Source organism: Scyliorhinus torazame, chromosome 9 (assembly GCF_047496885.1).
Source record: "Scyliorhinus torazame isolate Kashiwa2021f chromosome 9, sScyTor2.1, whole genome shotgun sequence".
Taxonomy (NCBI): domain Eukaryota; kingdom Metazoa; phylum Chordata; class Chondrichthyes; order Carcharhiniformes; family Scyliorhinidae; genus Scyliorhinus; species Scyliorhinus torazame.
This window is the reverse complement of record NC_092715.1, coordinates 187,025,998-187,043,339: the sequence shown is the minus strand read 5'-3', so window position 1 is coordinate 187,043,339 and position 17,342 is coordinate 187,025,998. Positions and strand designations below refer to the sequence as shown.

At 51.9% G+C, this 17,342-nt stretch overlaps 1 protein-coding gene across 1 annotated transcript in view; it reads left to right on the top strand.

Annotated features, from left to right (window-relative positions):
• Nucleotides 1-17,342, top strand: part of glis3 (GLIS family zinc finger 3) — an 896,860-nt gene that overhangs the window by 696,811 nt on the left and 182,707 nt on the right. The gene's annotated exons all lie outside the window — the stretch shown is intronic.

Below are 17,342 nucleotides of genomic sequence, written 5' to 3'. Positions count from 1 at the left end.
CAACCACTTTGTTTCCCCAAGAGAACACTTCGGTGGAGAGCTCTGAGGATGCTACCATTGATGCATAATGGCTGTCATCCCCACCCTCCACCAGTGCAGAGACACACACCTCCCCAAGTTGACCTCCACCCTCCCCTGGACCCATCCCCTCAGGCTCCCTGCTGCTAGACCTGGACTACACCCCCCCCATACATAACACGTGCAGGTGAAAGGTGTGAGCGTGCACTCAGCAGGCAGACAGGAATCAGACTATGGCACAGATTGAAGAGCACCAGAGGATGCTCACAGTGGGTTAAAATCACCCTCCTGCTTGTATGTTGACCTGCTGACTGTGCAGACACAGGCCCATCACCCTGGAATGATAGAGCACAGACCCTGGGAGGGTGGAACAGGGTGATTGGGAGGGTTGCGGGGCGCAGTGGTGGGGGTTATTGTGAGGCGGACCGGGTGGGGATGGCGGTGGGTGGGAAAGGAAGAAGGGGAGAGATGACGGACAAAGCCACATCCTTTGCTGAGTGGGTGAGGATGAGGGCTTCCCTGGTCCTCCAGGCATGCCGGAACCCACCACCACCGTCTATCCTCTGCCCTCCGGCTGGTCCCACAGGTCTTCCCCGGCACGTTCTTCAGCCCCTCCTGGTCCAGCTCCTCCTCGCCCTCTTCCTCCGAGATGGCTGCATGTTCCTCCTCCTCCACCTGCAGCACATCGCCCACTGATCACCACAAAGGGGGCCACCCTCTGGGGAGTGTACTGCAGTGTATCACAGACTGTTTAAGGCATTGGAATCCCACTGCTCAATGACAGCTCGGGTGGTCTCATGGGCCTCGTTATGTCAGGTCTCCGCATTGGTCACCGGCCTCAGTACTGGTGTCAGTAGCCAGGTTTTAAGATGCCTCAAGAGCCATCCGGCTATCCTGGAGTGTCCCTCAAAGACACCGATGATCTCCGACTGCCCCAGGATGTAGCTGTTGTGCACAGTCCGTGGGAAGTGTGCACACAAATGCATGATCTTGAGGTGGTGGTCACCCACGAGGTGATGGTGTGGAACCCCTTCCTGTTAATGAAGGGCACATCCGGATTGTCCGGTGCGCGCAAGGTGACATGCGTGTCATCTATTACCCCCTGGACCTGGGACTGGAGCAATCCAGTGATGGCAGAGAATCCTGCTTCCCGGGCACATTGATGGGCCTGGTCCAGGTCAAAGTTTATATAGTCAGTTGCCCAGGCCAACAGGGCATCCATAACGTCATGGGTGCACTTATGGGCTGTTGGCTGGGATATGCCACACAAGTCCCCACTCGAGCCCTGGAATGTCCTGAAGCATAAAGGTTCAGAGCTGCGGTAACCTTGACGGTCACCGGGAGTGAGTATCCTTCACCTCCATGTGGTGTCACATTCACAAGGCCGTACCATCGCCACATTGAGACGGAGCCTCCTACGGCACATGCTGTCCACCATCTGTTTGAAGGACCAGCGATATAGTGTAGATGGGCTTTAGAGTGGTTTCACAGGTTGGCGCAACATCGAGGGACGAAGGGCCTGTACTGCGCTGTAATATTCTATGTTCTATGATGCCTGTACACCGGCCTCCTACTCTGGGTCCCTCCCTGGTCTGATGTGTGACCGGATCATCAGGGTGTGGGGCGCGGCCCTGCAGATGAGCACCCGGCTCGAGCATCTGTCGACGCTGCTGCCGCTGCCTTCTTCAGTGTCTGGCTGCCTGGCCTGCCAACACCACCGCAAAGGCAGATTCTGCAGGCTCCACGATATCATCCATAATGTAATATCTGTAAGGAATAATTGAAAAGGGTGCGAGACTGACGATCAGCTATGGCTTCCACCCCGGTCCCTCGGGTCCACGAGGCCTCCCCCACCCTCACATCACCTGTCATCTCTCAGGGTGCCATCCAACACGACCTGCACATGCACCCTCCCGACCAAGCCAGTCCCACCGGGGGCTCCCTCGCCCCCTTGAGCACTGGGGCAGTGGCCCCCGGTGCCCCCGGGGTTACTGCCCGATTTCAACAATGGCTACTCACCTCCTCAGATGCCCACAGCAGCAATTGCTATGAACTGAGACGGACAGGAATGATCTGGTGAGCAGAATTAATGATTTGAATTTTTTATTGTTAGTTATAAATTGTGTGTTTTTTTAGTTCAGTTGACTAAATATTGCAATAATCAAGCTGCACTCGCATTTCATAAAATGAGTGTTTATTTTTGCATCACAGATTGTGAGCTAAAAATGTCCAACATCATTGAGCACTGGGAACAAGTAAGTTCTTGAGCCCAGTAAAAGAAAAACTTTAGTACATGTTGGAAATGTAAAGTAAAATGTTATAATGTTGGAAATAGTCAGCAGGTAAGGTATCACGGATAATGAGGAAAGGCAGGTTAATATTTTGAGTCATTCTCTCAAACCATCAACTGCGTCATGCCCAGTAAAGGCATGTCCTATTCATAACCATAAACATGGACTATATTTGATCTAGAATTTTCTGGAACTGTCTTTTTTTTGAAAATGGACAATAAAGGCTGTTAAGTAGGTGACCTTTGTCCATTTCTGCACAGGCTACCTCAAAACTCTGGCAAGTTTAAAAGTGGGTGATCATGGGTTAGGTTCCCCTATGAATGGACATACGAAAACAAAAAACATCTCTGGAATTCACACCTTCTTTTGCTTGTGGACAAAAGACAGAATTTATGGACTCCTGGACTTACTGATCTGAATTCTCTGCCTGTCGGACATGAGCACTTGGTGGGCATGAAGCGCGTTCCCAGGCGCAGTCAACCCCGAGTGCAATTTCACAATGGCTGACCAATTAGCGACCATCTAGCATGAAGCATGCTCTGTGAAAGGCTGAGCATTGCCAGGGAGGGCAGGAAGAAGGCAGGTGCTGAGAAAAGATTGGATGTGTTTGGCATTTCCAATGTGTTCCCTCAGGGGGCCAGTTGTAGAGCTGTCTGAAGGAGCTGCTGACTTGTAAAAAAACAAATATCAATGAAGCAACAATGCCACGAGTGTTTAACAGAACACTCATACACAGACTTCAGTCCCCAGACAGATTTGCTAATTGTTTTTGAGCCCTGGTCTTTCACCCACTCTGAATAGAAGCAACATTGCCAATCAACCTGCCGACCAATCGAATAGGCAGACAGACAATTTGCTGTTAATTTAATTTAAATTGGCTTCTTTTTTTTAAATAAATATTTTATTGAACATTTTTGGTCAACCAACACAGTACATTGTGCATCCTTTACACAATATTATAACAACACAAATAACAATGACCTATTTTATAAACAAAAAATGAATAAATAATAAATAACAAAAATGAAAACTAACCCTAATTGGCAACTGCCTTATCACAAGTAACACTCTCCAAAAATATAATTTAACAGTCCAATATATAATTATCTGTCGCAACGACCTATACATATTATACAGTATATATTAACAACCCTGAGAGTCCTTCTGGTTCCTCCTCCCTCCCCCCCCTCTCTCCCCGCCCCCCCCCCCCCCCGATCCTGGGCTGCTGCTGCTGCCTTCTTTTTTCCATTCCATCTATCTTTCTGCGAGGTATTCGACGAACGGTTGCCACCGCCTGGTGAACCCTTGAGCCGACCCCCTTAGAACGAACTTAATCCGCTCTAGCTTTATAAACCCTGCCATGTCATTTATCCAGGTCTCCACCCCCGGGGGCTTGGCTTCTTTCCACATTAACAATATCCTGCGCCGGGCTACTAGGGACGCAAAGGCCAAAACATCGGCCTCTCTCGCCTCCTGCACTCCCGGCTCTTGTGCAACCCCAAATATAGCCAACCCCCAGCTTGGTTCGACCCGGACCCCCACTACTTTTGAAAGCACCTTTGTCACCCCCATCCAAAACCCCTGTAGTGCCGGGCATGACCAAAACATATGGGTATGATTCGCTGGGCTTCTCGAGCACCTCGCACACCTATCCTCCACCCCAAAAAATTTACTGAGCCGTGCTCCAGTCATATGCGCCCTGTGTAATACCTTAAACTGAATCAGGCTTAGCCTGGCACACGAGGATGACGAGTTTACCCTGCTTAGGGCATCTGCCCACAGCCCCTCCTCGATCTCCTCCCCCAGCTCTTCTTCCCATTTCCCTTTTAGTTCATCTACCATAGTCTCCCCTTCGTCCCTCATTTCCCTATATATATCTGACACCTTACCATCCCCCACCCATGTCTTTGAGATCACTCTGTCCTGCACCTCTTGTGTCGGGAGCTGCGGGAATTCCCTCACCTGTTGCCTCGCAAAAGCCCTCAGTTGCATATACCTGAATGCATTCCCTTGGGGCAACCCATATTTCTCGGTCAGCGCTCCCAGACTCGCGAACTTCCCATCCACAAACAGATCTTTCAGTTGCGTTATTCCTGCTCTTTGCCACATTCCATATCCCCCATCCATTCCCCCCGGGGCAAACCTATGGTTGTTTCTTATCGGGGACCCCCCAAGGCTCCAGTCTTTCCCCTATGCCGTCTCCACTGTCCCCAAATCTTCAGTGTAGCCACCACCACCGGGCTTGTGGTGTAGTTCCTCGGTGAGAACGGCAATGGGGCTGTCACCATAGCCTGTAGGCTAGTCCCCCTACAGGACGCCCTCTCTAATCTCTTCCACGCCGCTCCCTCCTCCTCTCCCATCCACTTACTTACCATTGAAATATTAGCGGCCCAATAATACTCACTTAGGCTCGGTAGTGCCAGCCCCCCCCCTATCCCTGCTACGCTGTAAGAATCCCTTCCTCACTCTCGGGGTCTTCCCGGCCCACACAAAACCCATGATGCTCTTTTCAATCCTCTTTAAAAAAGCCTTCGTGATCACCACCGGGAGGCACTGAAACACAAAGAGGAATCTCGGGAGGACCACCATCTTAACCGCCTGCACCCTCCCTGCCAGTGACAGGGATACCATATCCCATCTCTTGAAATCCTCCTCCATTTGTTCCACCAACAAATTTAAATTTAACCTATGCAATGTGCCCCAATTCTTGGCTATCTGGATCCCCAGGTAACAAAAGTCCCTTGTTACCTTCCTCAACGGTAGGTCCTCTATTTCTCTACTCTGCTCCCCTGGATGCACCACAAACAACTCACTTTTCCCCATGTTCAATTTATACCCTGAAAAATCCCCAAACTCCCCAAGTATCCACATTATTTCTGGCATCCCCTCCGCCGGGTCTGCCACATATAGTAACAAATCGTCCGCATACAAAGATACCCGGTGTTCTTCTCCTCCTCTAAGTACTCCCCTCCACTTCTTGGAACCCCTCAACGCTATCGCCAGGGGCTCAATCGCCAGTGCAAACAATAATGGGGACAGAGGGCATCCCTGCCTTGTCCCTCTATGGAGCCGAAAATATGCAGATCCCCGTCCATTCGTGACCACGCTCGCCATCGGGGCCCTATACAACAGCTGCACCCATCTAACATACCCCTCTCCAAAACCAAATCTCCTCAACACCTCCCACAAATAATCCCACTCCACTCTATCAAATGCTTTCTCGGCATCCATCGCCACTACTATCTCCGTTTCCCCTTCTGGTGGGGCCATCATCATTACCCCTAACAGCCTCCGTATATTCGTGTTCAGCTGTCTCCCCTTCACAAACCCAGTTTGGTCCTCGTGGACCACCCCCGGGACACATTCCTCTATTCTCATTGCCATTACCTTGGCCAGGATCTTGGCATCTACATTTAGGAGGGAAATAGGTCTATAGGACCCGCATTGTAGCGGGTCCTTTTCCTTCTTTAAGAGAAGCGATATCGTTGCTTCAGACATAGTCGAGGGCAGTTGTCCCCTTTCCTTTGCCTCATTAAAGGTCCTCGTCAATACCGGGGCGAGCAAGTCCACATATTTTCTATAGAATTCGACTGGGAATCCATCCGGTCCCGGGGCCTTTCCCGCCTGCATGCTCCTAATTCCTTTCACCACTTCTTCTACCTCGATCTGTGCTCCTAGTCCCACCCTTTCCTGCTCTTCCACCTTGGGAAATTCCAGCCGATCCAAGAAGCCCATCATTCTCTCCCTCCCATCCGGGGGTTGAGCTTCATATAATTTTTTATAAAATGTCTTGAACACTCCATTCACTCTCTCCGCTCCCCGCTCCATCTCTCCTTCCTCATCCCTCACTCCCCCTATTTCCCTCGCTGCTCCCCTTTTCCTCAATTGGTGTGCCAGCAACCTGCTCGCCTTCTCCCCATATTCGTACTGTACACCCTGTGCCTTCCTCCATTGTGCCTCTGCAGTGCCCGTAGTCAGCAAGTCAAATTCTACATGTAGCCTTTGCCTTTCCCTGTACAGTCCCTCCTCCGGTGCTTCCGCATATTGTCTGTCCACCCTCAAAAGTTCTTGCAGCAACCGCTCCCGTTCCTTACTCTCCTGCTTCCCTTTATGTGCCCTTATTGATATCAGCTCCCCTCTAACCACCGCCTTCAGCGCCTCCCAGACCACTCCCACCTGGACCTCCCCATTATCATTGAGTTCCAAGTACTTTTCAATGCACCCCCTCACCCTTAGACACACCCCCTCATCTGCCATTAGTCCCATGTCCATTCTCCAGGGTGGGCGCCCTCCTGTTTCCTCCCCTATCTCCAAGTCTACCCAGTGTGGAGCGTTATCCGAAATGGCTATAGCCGTATACTCCATTCCCCTCACCTTCGGGATCAACGCCCTTCCCAGCACAAAAAAGTCTATTCGCGAGTAGACTTTATGGACATAGGAGAAAAACGAGAACTCCTTACTCCTAGGTCTGTAGAGGGTTCCATCTCTGCTACTCCACTACTGGGCCGATATCTGGGGTTTGAGTATCTGTGTGTGTCTCTCTCCAGCTGGCACTGAAACTTCAGAGGCCAGGGGATGCCGCACTGGGACACCTCCACGGAAGAGAGCACTGAATCAAGCCTGCCGTTTATCCCTAATCGGAAGCCTGAGGCTTATATCACACAGATATCCAGACCCCCACCAATGCCCAGGTGATTCTCTCTCTTGCCGGTGGTGCAACACCCACCCGGTTCCTACTTCGCTGGAGTAGCTTTCCCAAGAGAGAGAATAGGACACTGCTGTTTATTACCTAACCAGCAGCCTGTCCTGAGTGAATCGTTCAAGATGACCCTAGATTCTCGACCCCGGAATTAAGGTGAGGAATATCTTAACAATGACTTGGTCAGAGATCGCTGGTGAGAGATTGAAGAATTTAAACGACTCCAATTATCAGCAAATCGAGGTTTATTGCAAAACCCAGGTCAAAATCATCAAACAGAAGAAATTATAATAAAATCTTAAACTCTAACACAAACTAAGTCTATTCAGAAAGTACTATAACGGACACAACGTAAAATCTTATTGTTACACAATTTTAGCAATGACACAAAATACAAATCAAGTCCCCTTCCCCAAAGCCTCAACCACTATCAATGTCAAGGGAGTTTCGCAAGCTGCTGCAGGGTACTTACAGTCACAGGCTGCAGGAGGTCAAGTCAAAGGTGGAGAGGTCAAGCCAAGAGACCCTCAATCGAAACACAGCCCCTTTTATATCCGTTTTACCTGGCTTTTTCCTGTGTTCGGCCAGCCCCTTTTGCATTGAATCCATAAGGTTTAAAGTTCCCGCTGGTCCTGCCCCCTTTGAGCCGGTCAGACCTGTCAAGATGGGAGTACCTCCCCTAGGTCCGCCTCCAGTCTGCTTTTTGTGATAACGAGGTTGAGCTCCCTTGTGAAGATTTTCAAAGTCTTCCATCTGCTCTGGAGATCGCTGCTATGTTGATGGGGTGTTGATTGGATTCTGCTCTGGTGGAGGCAAAGTCATTTACATCTGCATGGGGCTATGACCATCCCATTGTCCTGCTTGCAGGCAGGCCCCTTACAGCATTACCATGCCCCTTTGTCTCTGTGTTTAATCTTATCTAGTTGTCTGGCTCCTTCTTCCTTGTAGCTCCTGGGGGGGGTTTGTAAATACCTATGCCCCTACTCAGCTCAGCGGACCAAGCCTGCTGGGAAATTTGGTTACGTTCCTTTGGCTGAAAAGTGTCCAGTTTAGTCTCTGGGTTTTATTCTTGGGCAGTCCAAAAAGGGCCGAATTGCCCGAAAACCTTACAGATGCCCCTTCGATACGTCCCTACCTGCTTGGACCGTATCGACACAGGTGAAGGGCAATCATTTCCTTTTGTGTGGACCGTAGGCCCCCCCTCAACAACATGCGAAACTACAAGTCCCAAGACAGTTCCCTTAATCTAGGCTACCCCTAATTTCATTGAAAGGGAAAGACAAGACCATACTTAATTTAAACACACAGTAACATACACACATTTCACCGGAACCCCAAACGTAAGGGTCCCTGTACATATATCACAATCAAATAACTGAAACCCGCGAATCCATACAACTATTTACATTTGAATCTCTTTATTTCATTAAGGATCCTCTTTTCTGGGCTGCACTTCGCTTCTTCCCAAAAGCCCGTTAAAGGCTCTTCATTTTCCTCCGTCGTCGATACCTGCAGCTGAGAGGTTCAGTACAACTGAGGCGACAGCATAATGTACCCCCTGGTGCAACATTTTCTTTGTGGGGACAAACACTAAACCATTCTCAGGCCCCCTGGTGGTGATCGGACAGTTGTGAGGGTCGATTGGTTGGGCTGTGGGCAGGGGTCGCTTTACCTGAACCAGCAGTTCGGTAGCTTTTACAGTCATCCCTTCCCTGGGCGTTACACATCCCTCCCCACTGCGGTCAATTCATCCCGTTCCCTGGGTTCTGCCACCACCTAACAAAAGTGATCGATGCCCCTTGTGGACATGCCTTGGTAGACCCCCATAAACACAAACAGATGCCCTGGTCAGAAGCCCACCACTTATCCCAGCAAACGGTGATCCTACCCGGTGACCCCGTGATGGTCCGGTAGGTGTTGTTGTCCAGGCGTTCCCAGTCCGAGGACCGATCCCTCATGTCCAGGCTCAGCTTCCTGGGCCACCACCATCTCCCCAAAGGAACGTCCCCCTTATAGGTTAACCACACCCGCCTGCCCTCAGTCACCCTAACCCGGTCAGTCGGCACCTGTATCTCCTCGCAGAGTACAGAGGCCTCTCCATAGGTGAAGCTCTGGTGGCTGGAGTACCTGGTCGAGTTCGACCCCAGCCATCCAGGCCACCTCCCCAGGTGTGAGTAGCGGGTCTGCTCTGTGGACACCTGGTCTCCCTGTCCGGTAGTGACAAGAGGGGCTCTGCCGCCAGAGCACCCGTAGACGAAGGACTCTTCTGTCTCGCCTCTGCGGAGTTCTCCCGGTCCCACCATCGCCAGGATCATCAGCAAGCTCCACATCGGCGGGTGCCCCATCTGTAAAAGAGACAAAACACATCCTTGCCTCTACAGAACTACCTACCTTAAAGTGCATAGCTTCTATCCAGCGCCAGCAGCAGCTCCCGCTTTGAAGTTGGGAAATTGACATGAAATTGCCGCAGCCTGTCTGTGGTTCTGTGTCCACAGCCCGGCTCCACCAGGGTCCTAGTGTCTGCTGCTCAATCATGATATCACTGCACTATGCGCTTCTGTGATCCCACGATCCTAAATAACCCACACACCACTACACACTAATTAGAACTAGCAGGGGGAAAATGATATATACAATGCCACCCGCCTCCGGGTGGCCAAATTAAAACTGGACCCCGCTATACTGGGGCTGTTCACCTGTTTGGACCAACGGCTCGGGCCAGACCTCCCCCTCCCAGGGGTCCGGACTGCCCCTTGCTTCTCCTTCCCCAAAGGGGTTCGGGGATCCCTTTCTGCTCCCTCCGGAGACTGGGCTACTTGTGGCAGCACTGGATAATGTCCTACATCCCTCACCATTCCCTTCTACTGGGGACCATCTTACCGGGGGCTTGGAGACCCGATTGCTCCTTCGTCCCCTGGGTGGTTCCCACGCCCAAGGTGATACCTCCCTCTCCTCTGCCTCCCTAGCCTCTATACTAAGGCAGGCCACCTGACCCACAGGTAATGGCTTGGGAATCGTTACTGTCCCTGGGCTGGGTGCTTGCAGCACTGTCGGTTTCTTTGGGACTGCCCCTTCGGGACAGCACCTTGTCACCGGTTGTGTGACCGTGGAGTCAGGGACCTCCCCCACCGTCGTTAATTCTACGGGGGGTTTCTCCACTACCACCCCCAGTCTTCCCCCCACCTTGCTCTTTCTTGCCCTTATGGGGTGGAACAATTTAAATTGACTGATGTGGCGTTCGCATGGGTCCCACCTTAAGGGATTTAAACTGCAAATAGCCGCTGAGGCAGCCTCCAGAATGGGACCCTGCACCTGGACCGGACCAGGGTCTGGGGCTAGAACTACCCCTGCGCTCCCTTTTTCCTGAGGCTGCTCCCTGGGTAGTCATACGGGTTCTTGTGGTGTGGGTGCGGGCAGGCCCTGGCCCGTTGCCATTGCCACCTGTCCCGACCCAGCTGCTAGGCTCTGCAAAAAGGCTAAAAGTTTTTTTAATTCGATGGTTTCCGGAGCAGCTGCTCCTGCCGCCGGGGCCTGACTCTCTACTGCGGGAGCCCTCTCCTCCTTGCTAGGGTTCTCACACTCCCTCTTGAAATGCCCGGCCTTACCACACCCGTAGCATACCGGTCTCTTGTCGGAACTCCGGGTGCCCTCATGCTTCCACTCTCTCTCCCCATTGCGATATGCAAGGGTGAGTTTTCTAAGGACCTCTGCCTCATTAAGGTCCGGACTCTGCGGGTCGAACCAGTGTTCGGCCTTTGCCCTAACGTGAGGGAGACAGTTAGCTACGAGGGTCTTCAGCCAGTGGGCTGTTCTCTCATCTAAATTCTGCCTATCCGCGGGAGTCCCGCACGCCTCCACATAGACAGTCCACAGCCTGTCTGCGAACATATTTGGCGATTCCCCTAGCTGCTGCTTGGTTTCCCCCACCCTCATGAAAGGGCTACCCAGATTCAAGCCCATTGCCTCCAGAACAGCAGTCCGTGCTGCTGCCCAGGTGTCAGGTCTTCCCCCATTCCCGGAGGTCACTGCCCTGCATAGTTGCGAATCTAGGGTCATCAGGAGCATCCTTATTTGCTCCCCCTCGTCGCAGTCATTAATGCTGGCAGCCTGCTCCACCTCCATAAAGTGAAGCGAGGGATCCCCTTTCGGAGTTAGCCTGGGAACGTGGGCCACCATCCCCCTGAGCGCGGATGCCCCATGAGGAATGATAATGTCGCCCTCAACCGGTCCCCTATTCGCCAGCCCCGCCGGGGGACCATACCTTCTCTGCCTGACAGGGCACATCTGCCCTACCTGGGGTTCCTGCTCCTCCGCCTCCCCGGCGTCCAGCTCTCCTGCCCCGTTGGGTAGCCCCCCTGTCCCCGGGCTAACTACCCATATAGGAGACGCCGCTATCTGGGGATACACCACTGACCCCCCTTGGACCTGCCCCTGTGGCGGTCCGAACCCTACCTGCCGACCCGGCCCCATCACCGGCATCCCAGGCAGCGGTCTGTCCCCATCCCATGGGGACCCACATACGAAACCAGGCGGACACGCCGCCAGCTGGGGGTACCCTGCCGACCCCCCTTGGACTTGCCCCTGAACGTGCAGTCCGATCCCCCCCTGCCGACCCGGACACAATCCCGGCGCCTCAGGAGGCGGTCTATTCCCCTTAGCCTTTGGGGAATCATCCGCTGCGAGGAGCCCCTTGCCCCTTGGGAACCCCCCTGGACCTACCAGGTGTACCTGTCCCCTGACCTTGGACAAGGTCTCCTCCAGCTCCGTTATCCGTGCCTGGCACGGCCCGTGAGCACAGTCCCCTACTTCCTCGCGAGCCACTCGGTACGCTGCCTGGATGTCCCGGAACTTCCCCTCCAGCTTCCTACACTGCTCTGTACTCCGAGCATAGAGTTCCTGGAGCCTCCATTCCTTTGTCTTACCCTCCACTATCTGGCAGTGGAGATATTCCTTCTCGCACCGGTTAGACTCGCTTTCCTGTAGGCTGTCCTGTTTCATTTCTGCCAATTCCTCCCGCAGTCGTTCCGCTGCGCTAGTGCTGTCCCCTGCGCTGGCCCTAACTTCTCCCAACTCCTGCTCTAATTCTTCGACCCTTCGCTCTGTTTTGGCTACCTGCTGGGACAAGCAGACCAGCCAAACTGCCTTCTCCAAGTGCCTTTTGTGTGCCTTACTTTCTGTCCATGCGGCCGCCGCCATTACGGGTCGCTCCGCATTGATTAGTTCTGAGACCCAAGGTTTGGTGAGGTTGACCTTTTGCCACATATACGAGGAGATTCTCTCCTCCATTTTACTTCGTTCCCTCACCCCCTCTGCCAAGTCACATACTCCAAACCACCGGGCTCCTGCCGCGGTCGCCATTGTAGAGGGTTCCATCTCTGCTACTCCACTACTGGGCCGATATCTGGGGTTTGAGTATCTGTGTGTGTCTCTCTCCAGCTGGCACTGAAACTTCAGAGGCCAGGGGATGCCGCACTGGGACACCTCCACGGAAGAGAGCACTGAATCAAGCCTGCCGTTTATCCCTAATCGGAAGCCTGAGGCTTATATCACACAGATATCCAGACCCCCACCAATGCCCAGGTGATTCTCTCTCTTGCCGGTGGTGCAACACCCACCCGGTTCCTACTTCGCTGGAGTAGCTTTCCCAAGAGAGAGAATAGGACACTGCTGTTTATTACCTAACCAGCAGCCTGTCCTGAGTGAATCGTTCAAGATGACCCTAGATTCTCGACCCCGGAATTAAGGTGAGGAATATCTTAACAATGACTTGGTCAGAGATCGCTGGTGAGAGATTGAAGAATTTAAACGACTCCAATTATCAGCAAATCGAGGTTTATTGCAAAACCCAGGTCAAAATCATCAAACAGAAGAAATTATAATAAAATCTTAAACTCTAACACAAACTAAGTCTATTCAGAAAGTACTATAACGGACACAACGTAAAATCTTATTGTTACACAATTTTAGCAATGACACAAAATACAAATCAAGTCCCCTTCCCCAAAGCCTCAACCACTATCAAAGTCAAGGGAGTTTCGCAAGCTGCTGCAGGGTACTTACAGTCACAGGCTGCAGGAGGTCAAGTCAAAGGTGGAGAGGTCAAGCCAAGAGACCCTCAATCGAAACACAGCCCCTTTTATATCCGTTTTACCTGGCTTTTTCCTGTGTTCGGCCAGCCCCTTTTGCATTGAATCCATAAGGTTTAAAGTTCCCGCTGGTCCTGCCCCCTTTGAGCCGGTCAGACCTGTCAAGATGGGAGTACCTCCCCTAGGTCCGCCTCCAGTCTGCTTTTTGAGATAACGAGGTTGAGCTCCCTTGTGAAGATTTTCAAAGTCTTCCATCTGCTCTGGAGATCGCTGCTATGTTGATGGGGTGTTGATTGGATTCTGCTCTGGTGGAGGCAAAGTCATTTACATCTGCATGGGGCTATGACCATCCCATTGTCCTGCTTGCAGGCAGGCCCCTTACAGCATTACCATGCCCCTTTGTCTCTGTGTTTAATCTTATCTAGTTGTCTGGCTCCTTCTTCCTTGTAGCTCCTGGGGGGGGTTTGTAAATACCTATGCCCCTACTCAGCTCAGCGGACCAAGCCTGCTGGGAAATTTGGTTACGTTCCTTTGGCTGAAAAGTGTCCAGTTTAGTCTCTGGGTTTTATTCTTGGGCAGTCCAAAAAGGGCCGAATTGCCCGAAAACCTTACTCCGAGGTCTGCTAAATCTCCACGGGTCTACACCTCCCATCTGCACCATAAAATCTTTAAGTACCTTGGCTGCTGCCGGCCTCCTTCCAGTCCTGGACTTCGACCTATCCAGCCCTGGTTCCAACACCATATTAAAATCTCCCCCCATTATCAGCTTTCCCATCTCTAGGTCCGGAATGCGTCCTAGCATCCGCCTCATAAAATTGGCATCATCCCAGTTCGGGGCATATACGTTTACCAAAACCACCGTCTCCCCCTGTAGTTTGCCACTCACCATCACGTATCTGCCCCCGTTATCCGCCACTATAGTCTTTGCCTCGAACATTACCCGCTTCCCCACTAATATAGCCACCCCCCTGTTTTTCGCATCTAGCCCCGAATGGAACACCTGCCCCACCCATCCTTTGCGTAGCCTAACCTGGTCTATCAGTTTCAGGTGCGTTTCCTGTAACATAACCACATCTGCCTTAAGTTTCTTAAGGTGTGCGAGTACCCGTGCCCTCTTTATCGGCCCGTTCAGCCCTCTCACGTTCCACGTGATCTTGGTCAGAGGGTTGGGGGGCTTCCTACCCCCCCCTTGTCGATTAGCCATCCCCTTTTTCCAGCTCCTCACCCGGTTCCCACGCAGCTGTATCTCCCCCAGGCGGTGCCCCCCCGCCCATCCCCTCCCATACCAGCTCCCCCCTCTCCCCAGCAGCAGCAACCCAGTAATTCCTCCCTCCCGCCACACCCCCCACCCCCCCCGCTAGATCCCCCGCTAGCGTAATTACTCCCCCCATGTTGCTCCCAGAAGTCAGCAAACTCTGGCCGACCTCGGCTTCCCCCCGTGACCTCGGCTCGCACCGTGCGACGCCCCCTCCTTCCTGCTTCTCTATTCCCGCCATGATTATCATAGCGCGGGAACCAAGCCCGCGCTTCTCCCTTGGCCCCGCCATGATTATCATAGCGCGGGAACCAAGCCCGCGCTTCTCCCTTGGCCCCGCCCCCAATGGCCAACGCCCCATCTCCTCCGCCTCCCCTCCTCCCCCCATCACCACCTGTGGAAGAGAGAAAAGTTACCACATTGCAGGATTAGTACATAAAACTCCTCTTTCCCCCCTTTTTAACCCCCCTCTTCGCCCCACCACTTTGTTCAAATGTTCTTTTTAATAACCCGCTCATTCCAGTTTTTCTTCCACAATAAAAGTCCACGCTTCATCCGCCGTCTCGAAGTAGTGGTGCCTCCCTCGATATGTGACCCACAGTCTTGCCGGTTGCAGCATTCCAAATTTTATCTTCTTTTTATGAAGCACCGCCTTGGCCCGATTAAATCTCACCCTCCTTCTCGCCACCTCCGCACTCCAGTCTTGATAAACGCGGATCACCGCGTTCTCCCATTTACTGCTCCGAGTTTTCTTTGCCCATCTAAGGACCATTTCTCTATCCTTAAAACGGAGGAATCTCACCACTATGGCTCTGGGAATTTCTCCTGCTCTCGGTCCTCGCGCCATCACTCGGTATGCTCCCTGCACCTCCAACGGACCCGCCGGGGCCTCCGCTCCCATTAACGAGTGCAGCATCGTGCTCACATATGCCCCGACATCCGCTCCCTCCGCACCTTCAGGAAGACCAAGAATCCTCAGGTTGTTCCTCCTTGCGTTGTTCTCCAGTGCCTCCAACCTTTCCACACATCGTTTCTGATGTGCCTCATGCGTCTCCGTCTTCACCACCAGGCCCTGTATGTCGTCCTCATTCTCGGCTGCCTTTGCCTTCACGACCCGAAGCTCCCGCTCCTGGGTCTTTTGTTCCTCCTTTAGCCCTTCGATCGCGTGTAGTATCGGGGCCAACAGCTCTTTCTTCATTTCCTTTTTGAGCTCTTCCACACAGCATTTCAAGAACTCTTGTTGTTCAGGGCCCCATGTTAAACTGCCACCTTCCGACGCCATCTTGGTTTTTGTTTGCCTTCCTTGCCGCTGTTCTAAAGGATCCACTGCAATCCGGCCACTTTCTCCTCCTTTTTTCATCCGTATCCAGGGGGGATTCCCTTCTGGTTTACCGCACAGTGTTTTTAGCCATCAAAATTGCCGTTGGGGCTCCTATCAAGAGCCCAAAAGTCCGTTTCACTGGGAGCTGCCGAAACGTGCGACTCAGCTGGTCATCGCCGCACCCGGAAACCTTAAATTGGCTTCTTGATTGTTAGCGGACACGCTTCTGACTTGCGTACGTGTGTGCCTGCAAACTGAAATATCACGCAAGGGCACAATGATGTCGGGACATGCGCTCGGAGTCTTCGCGCACAATTATACGTTGGGTCGGGGAGAGCCCAAAGTTACATTTTGGCTACTGTCTCTGAACCTGAATTGTAACAATGAGAGCGACACAAAAACTAGTCAAAACATAAATAAAGGTGAATGTCTACCATCTATTCTCCACTGTAGAGTAATGGCTTCTAATTTAAACAATATTGATCATATGATTGAAACTACCTTCAGATAACAAATCTTTTACTCCAAGAACCAAACAGAAAACTAGGCAGTCTGCAAACAACAGCTACAGAGACCTAAACATAAAGGGCAACAACATTTTTACCTTTAAAGACTACAACATCTTTTAAAGTCTCCAAGCCTGCTACTTTTCAAGTCCACCAGTACCAAAAACTGACCTCCTGGTAAGAAGAATACAAGTACCTAACTTTGTGATCTACTGAAAATCCAGTTCTTCAAGGGAATCCTGCAACAACCTGATGTCCAACTCCAGCTAATGAATCCACCTAGACTACCAAAGAACAATACAGCACAGGAACAGGCCACTTGGCCCTCCAAGCCTGTACCGGTCATGATACCACCCTTGGCCAATACTCTCAGCATTTCCGAGTGCCACATCCCTCGCTACCCATCCTATCCATGTATTTGTCAAGATGCCTTTTGAATGCCATTAATGTATCTGTTTCCACAACCTCTCCTGGCAGTGTGTTCCAGGTACTCACCACCCTCTGTGTAAAAAAGCTGTCTCGCACATCTCCTCTAAACTTTTCCCACAGACCTTAAACCTATGCCCCCTAGTGACTGACCCCTCCACCCTGGGAAAAAGTGCCTGCCCATCCACCCTATTCATGCCCCTCATAATCTTGTAGACCTCTTTCAGGTCGGCACTCATCCTATGTCTATTCTAAGTCTATTCAGCCTCTGCGCATAGCTAACACCCTCCAGACCAGGCAACATCCTGGTAAACCTCCTCTGCACCCTCCCCAAAGCCTCCACATCCTTCTGGTAGTGTAGCGACCAGAATTGTGCGCAATATTCCAAGTGCGGCCTTACCAAGGTTCCACACAACTGTAGCATGATTTGCCACTTTTTATACGCTATGCCCATCCAATGAAGGCAAACATTCCATAAGCTTTCTTGACTATCTTGTCTACTTGCATTGCCACTTTCACCTTTAGGCCCAGATCTCTCTGACATTCTATATTCCTAAGAGTTTTGTCATTTACGGTAGAGTTCCCCTCTCTGTTAGACCTACCAAAATGCATTACCTCACATTTGTCCGGATTAAACTCCATTTGCCATTTCTTTGCCCAAGTCTCCAACCTATCTATGCCCTGCTGTATACTCTGACAATCCTCAACACTATCTGCCACTCCACCAACCTTGGTGTCAT